The 7214-nt window shown below is 35.6% G+C and overlaps 1 pseudogene; it reads right to left on the bottom strand.

The window, feature by feature from the left end:
- Positions 1–1941: 1941 nt before the first annotated feature.
- LOC121422069 lies at positions 1942–6873 on the bottom strand (annotated as a pseudogene).
- Positions 6874–7214: the final 341 nt, after the last annotated feature.

The raw sequence follows: 7214 nt of genomic DNA, 5'->3' as shown, positions 1-7214 counted from the left end.
AATGTAGACTGCAAAAGATTCTTTCACGCATGCGATTTCGACCCTGTCAGTGAAATTGTTGAAGAAGCTAAAAATCAGGGTATTGCATTTATGAATACAGAAAAATGTGAAATAAGACTCTTATAATATTTGTTTTGAACAAAAAAGATGGAACAGGAAAGTATAATCTTAACGAAAGCGACCAGGGGCCCCGTCTTAGAAAGAGATTCGATTGATCCGATTGTCTGCGACTCGTGCAGTATGATCTTAGCTATGTCAATATATCTGATGTACCCCTCAATCCCAGTCAATATAATATATTTAGTACGTCTCCATAGTATAACGATATTTCACCGGTTACAAACATTGAATATCGAAATGAATAACTACAATGCAATGCATGTACAAAAAAAAGTTATGATAACTGACCAACAGCTCTCAGTTTTATCGGAAGTACTAGAAGACCGCCTTCCAAATATGGTGAAATTGGATAAAAATGTTTTACAATTATAATTTTTCTCTGAAGTATACCGATACCCATGGCGCGGATCGAGTGTCAAATCTTTTTCTGTGTCTGATGTTTGTCCCAAAAATGACAAGCCCCCCTCCCAAAAGGTCATTATTAAAAAAGCTTTCTTTTGGGAATTTTGAGATAAGTCCTAAGGTGACAAAATGTGATTTAAAAAAGAAAAACAAAGGATAAGAACAAGCGCATCCCCGAGAGGGTGGTAGATATTAAGAATAATAAATTTTGCAAAGAATCTGCTGTTAAACAAATAGCATCAATGAAAAGAGGATTTGACGTTGCTGATAGACCACAACGTCAAATCGTCTTGTCATTTTTTTGCCTAAGTATTTGGTACAAGACACAGAGTCATGTTAAGAAGTTGATGCATGTTTACATATGTGTTGCATATATATATATATATATATATATATATATATATATATATATATATATATATCAGCTGGATCGAAGCTATTGCTTTGATACAGTACACGTATGGGAGAAGAAATACAAATGTGTAAAACTTTACATGTACAACAGCTTTTGGCAACTCTTTTTTATTTAAATATTGTAAAGAAATGGATGAAGAGAACAATGGTAGGCGTAGCTTAAATCAAGGTTCCCCAGAGCTATCTACTCTTTGGAAATATTGGTGATGCCGAAAAAATGTCTCTGCCGGGAATCGAACCCGGGCCCCCAGTTTTGAACGCCGGTGCCTTAACCACTAGACCACAGAGACGGGTTAATGGTTAGGGCGAGCCAGATCTGATTGACCGTCAGATAGACAGATTTTCGACACTATACCAATTATATTTTCCTTTGTCGGGTGGAAAATGTATTGACTCTTCATGACTTTTTCTGCTCCTTTTGCAGCTTTTCAATTCGGACCTCATTCAATACTTTTGAATCCTGCTCTTTTCATGATGTCATGATCATAACAAGCATGGTGTCATTTTAAAAAGAAATAAATGATCTACTGAATGATGTCAAATATGCATTGTGTAACATTCGGAGTTGGGAGATATTAATGACCAAACTCAGATTTCCAAACTTTTTTGAAGGTTTTAAGTCGTGATTGTTGACCCTTTCTCATAACTCAGGCGGCATATTGTGAATAGGGTGGAAATCATGTATTTATCGTGAAAAGGGGGAACAACTTCATTGTCATTTAATCACGATCATATTCAGCTATAATTAAATAAAAACGATTTTCAAAATAGAACAAACAAAAATTAACTGTATTATCCAGAAATAAATGCCATAGAATATTCTATCTCCGTATTGATTGAGCTATGTTCTATTTATGAACTTCCTACTCAGGTACATTCGTTGTGCAGTTTTTACTTCGAATTAATATCCAACACCCCCATGTAGAACCACGATGCTACTGTACTCTTATTTTATAAACTTCGGCAAATCAGTTACTTTACATTGGAAAACAAAAAAAATATGCATTAAGGTTGTGATTCAAATAAATATTCAATTCAGCAATCTAAGGTCTGGAACACATGGATTGTCGTCACTGAATCTTAGGAACCACCAGGCAATGAGTATAATTACTAGTCGAAGTAAACCTTGAAAATTTTTCAAATCCATATCAAACTTAGGCAATGGTGGATCTTTAGCCCTGGATTGCCTAGAACAATAGGTTACATTTTTAGTTAGGTTTCATATTTCTGCTTCCTTCTTTTCTTTATGAGGTCATCGACGTGAATGATAAAGGTATAGAGAAAAGGGTTGATCGTTGAATTGATAGGGACGATGAGAATCACTGTCCAGGCATAGAGGGAAGGGTGGAGGGTGACTGCACCGGTCTGAGATAGGATTCCCATGATGATGACAGGCATCCAACAGACGAGGTCAGTAGCAACGATCATCGCCATACGAACGGCCAATCTGGTCTCTTGCTTATTGGAGCTATTTTTCCGAACTCTCGCTGAAGATCTTGAGGATTTGACGAAGATCATTATGTAACAGATCAAGATAAAAGTGAAAGATACAAGGTTGAAACCAATGAAAATTATAAGGGAAAATAGCCATGGGGGCCTGGAGCTGTTGTCTGTTACTACGAAATTTACCTGATACTCAAAAAGAAATTCCCTGTGATCTCCAATACCCCTGTGTCTGCAGCTTCGACATGAAGAGGGAGACCAAGGCAAACGTCGGAGAGGCCATAAACATCCGGTCTGTAAGATGTAATGATTACCAGACTAAGGCTTAACATTATGGTGAAAACCCAAACAGCACTGACAAGAATCAATGAACTCTTGCGCTCAATCTTCAGGTCTGGCCTAAATGGAAACATGATGCAAATGAACCTATCAACGGTTATCAAGGTCAGGGTTAAGATCGAAGCCTCACTGGAAAGAAAGCCAAGGAAACCGGCAAACCGACAGAGCTGGGATCCTCGCCACTGAGGAGCGCTGAGATAAAACTCATTTCCATAATAAAGATCGACAGAAGTGATAATAATCATGTATAGTCCCATTAGAATATCGGCCATTGCTAAGCTAGCAATAAAGGTATTCTGAACTCTGGAAACCTTCTTTTTCCTATCCCGTAGTCGAATAAAGAGAACAGCGCCGTTGCCACCTAGAGCCAGCAAACCCATGACCCATCCTGCAATCCTCAAGGCCAAGTTTGGATATAACCTGCTACAGGTGTCCAAGGGACTGGTCTGTGATGTCCTTGCGCAGGTGAAATCAGCATTATCTTCGAGAAGACAACATAGACGATTGTCAGAGGTAGACCTGAGTAAAAAAATAGGTTAAAGCTAAATGACAGTAGTTGCAGTAAAACACTAATTTCGTGAGAAAGTCTGTAAAACCAAAGTTAAGTATTACTATATCATCGTCAATCTAAATCTGGTACAGTTAAATGAACTGAACTTTGTGAAATCATAAAATCTAAGCTGAAAAACAATCACACTGAAGATCGCCAACATAGATAGGCACACGTGGGACAGTGTATAATATATTGCTGAAATAAAGACACGACGGAAGTGCCCGAATTCGCGCTTATTTGGCTTATTTCTCAGCAATTACACAATTTATTCCAGAATCCGTCGGCACATATTTTTTAATCATACAAACAGACACTTGGGAGGTCATTATATTGGATTCTGTAAAAAGTCATTTTGAGATCGTTACCACAACTGGCATTTATCTTTAACTCTTGAAAACTTCGGGTTGGATTCGATATGTGTATCAGTAATAGTTGGGCAACAATCGGTTAAAGTGATTCAATTAAAGTGATTCACACTACAGGTATATATGCACCATCTACATTTATATCGCAGTTAGTATCTATACTGATAGAAAGAAAGTTTGAAAGGTTTATCACGTCATGACGCTGGCTTCGAATTTATTTTTCATCAGCAATTTTGCAATCGAGACTATTCTGCCATCGACTATTAAAATCAGCTTGTACGATAGCCTAATCTGTTAAATTGAATTAATATCGCTTAATATCCAAAAGTAGTAGCCTTTGCGATGACGATACAATGTCACCAACTATTGAATGTTCGACAAGTGCCTCGAACCTTTGGCATTTCGGATTGAGATCAATGTCACTACCATACCAGACGTAGCTTCTCGCGAGCGGGGCTGTTTTAAACACTGAATCTTGCTGCCACGCTTACTTCACTCCAGTCGTCATGGTCGTTCGTTGTGTCTATTTTACTGCAGATTGAATGGAATATTTTGGGTAAGTGGCACAACTACCGGTGTGAAGTATATAGGAACTGAGGTGCTTACATAAGTGAATAAAGTTTTTTCGTTGGATCACGAAATACTTGGATCAGAACAAAATGTAGTCTACAAAATTAGACTCATAGTCTCGAAGCGTGTGCTCACACTGAATAGTAAATAAATTATTGAAAAATGACATATACATCATCTTACATTTTCTCTACTGATGTTAGACCAGTTAGTGCATCCGGGCTAACGGCTCCGAGTTCAGTACCAAGGAAGAATCTGATTACAGAAACGGCAAATACAAACAAGAGATCATAATGAGGTTCATTAGCTAATAGACAACTAATGAATCTACTTCCACTACTAAAACAACAAAATATACTACAATTACCGTACTACTACTACTACTACTACTACTTTTACTATTAATTGTAGTATTGTTTCTACTACTACATTTTTTTTCCTGTCTTGCGCAACATATCCTTTACAACGAAGACCTCTTTGTGTAAAAAGCTTTGCATTTGTTCAGTAATTATGTTTCCGTCAATATGATTTCTTTTTCTCTTTTTCTTTCCTGTAATACATGCATGTACGCATATAGTAAGTCGACTATAATTTCTTCTTTTCCAAGGGGGATCCACAATTTTACAAGCTTTGCTTTTTGGTGGTTCCCCCTCATTTCCATTTATGCCCTATATTATACTGTTTCGTTTTTTTTTACGAAGTAAGAATGCCCTTCTGTAAAATTGTATTTAATTTGTATTTTTTTTATATTACTCTGTATTATGTTTTGAATGGAAATGAAATAAAAGAATTGAATTGAATACTACCACTGCTATAACTACTACTACAACTGTTTCTACTTATTCTGGTACTACTATTACTACTACATCTACTACTACTACTACTACATCTACTACTACTACTACTACTACTGCTACTACTACTATTACTGTTTCTACTTCTTCTGATACCATGGATACTACTACTACTACTACCTCACTCCTACTTTTGATACAACTATCATTACATCTACTACATACTACTTCTCTTAATTTTTTACCACTGCTACATGTATTACTATATTATCACAACAACACTGCTACAGTACTACTGCTACTACTAATACTACTAGTACATGTACTTCTACTACTATTATTTCTACTAATACTACTACTTCTACTACTACTACTACTACTACTTCTAATAATAATACTAATAATAATACTATTACTTCTAATACTACTATTTCTACTACTTCAGATACTACAAATAATACTACTACTTTCACTACTACTACTACTGCTATTACAAAACACACTATATCCAATGGAGAAAATAAATGGCGGGGTAAAATTACTTACAGAAACTGAAGAGACGCCATATTTTCAAACGTAAAGCCATCAATGGATTGAATGTGGTTGTTTATCAAATCACTGAAAAGGGAAAAGAAACCCACATGTCGTAAAAGGAAAATGCATTCTGAAGTCCAGCAGACTGTATTTGATCCAATACAACACCATATAAAGAAAAAAAGATGAATCACATTTTATTATTTAATGAAAAACTTCCAAGAAATAACCTTTTTTCATCTTAAATTTTGCATAGTGCTAGGAATGTTGAATGTAGAATTTTCTGCTTCAAGCCAAGAAAAGTATGAATCGGCTTAAAGTCGCAACCAAAGATGACGTCATTACGGATTGGAATTTAATTTTCATTTTCACTTTTTTTTCATTTTAAATTTCATTTATTTTCCTTTTCCAATACTTATTTTCTTCCGTACAATAATTCAGATATATAAACAATGAAATACCAAATTTCTACGTACAGTTACGATTATCACAATTAGCAAGTTGGAAATGGGGAAGGCTGTTAAAAAACGGAGCTAGTAGGGTGAAGCCTCCTATGTAGTATTGTGCATTGTACAAATAAAACACACAAACACACTGACAACTTGAGTAGTAAACCAGATAAAAGTCAAAATTACGGGAAGAAATAAAATAGAAATAGAAAATGGTTTTCCTACAGAAAGGCTCAAAACAGCCTGGAATTTCGATTTCGGTGTATAGACCGTTTTTTCGAATTTTAATAAGTTGGAATAACGATATCAAACACGCCCCCCCCCCCGTGTTAGTAGTAATATATTTAGCTGAAAATACAATTTTTTATTGTATTTATTAATTTCTTTTATTTTTTATCATTATTCATAAACTAATCTTTTCTTGTTTTCATTTATTCATTATTTTTGTGTGTGTGCGGGGGGGGGGGGACGGGAAGGGCACTGAACGCTCTATGCACATTGGGTATGGTATACAAAACGTGTACTGACATGTAATAGGCATACTACCAGTTATATATTATAGTAGGTAATGGCATTTTAGGCATATTTATGGCTGTTTTAATTGTTTTGGTGTGGTATACACTAATGAATTGGAGTTGGGCTGACCATTTATATCAATGTGGAAGCAAGCGAAGCGAGCGAGCAAGCGTACTTTTCGTAGTTGGATGCTGAAAATCATGGGAGAGACTGAAAGTATTAATGGTGTTTTGATGCTGCCTTATGAGCGTCGATTTAATTGATTTGTACTTACAGATACGAAAGCGATATGAGACCTGAAAACATCCCTCGTTGCAAGTGCTGAATGGAATTAGACGACAAATTTCTGAAAAGAAGCAAAACATACGCATAAGAAAGCGCATTATCAATTCTGAGGTATTATACATTTGTTTCAACAGACGTTGATATTTGAAATATTACTTTATATTGCATAAATACAGGTGATTGTGAGGTATAGTTATTTTATCTAAGACAATTGCTTCCGTTTCCATCACAGTCATTTGTAAAAATATTTTTTTTACAAAAATTATCAACGGTTTCCCCCATTAAAAAATACCCCTTTTCATACAAGAGAATCTGTGCTCTGCTAGATACACTTGAATGTTTCCTTGTTTGGGTACTCATTCAACTCGTAATGATTCGTTTACATTTTGGATATTGACGAATTTATTGGACAAAGATTTGAATGAAATCA

Source organism: Lytechinus variegatus, chromosome 9, assembly GCF_018143015.1.
Source record: "Lytechinus variegatus isolate NC3 chromosome 9, Lvar_3.0, whole genome shotgun sequence".
NCBI classification, from domain to species: Eukaryota; Metazoa; Echinodermata; class Echinoidea; order Temnopleuroida; family Toxopneustidae; genus Lytechinus; species Lytechinus variegatus.
Note: the sequence above shows the minus strand (reverse complement) of the source record. Positions and strands in the feature narration are given on the sequence as shown.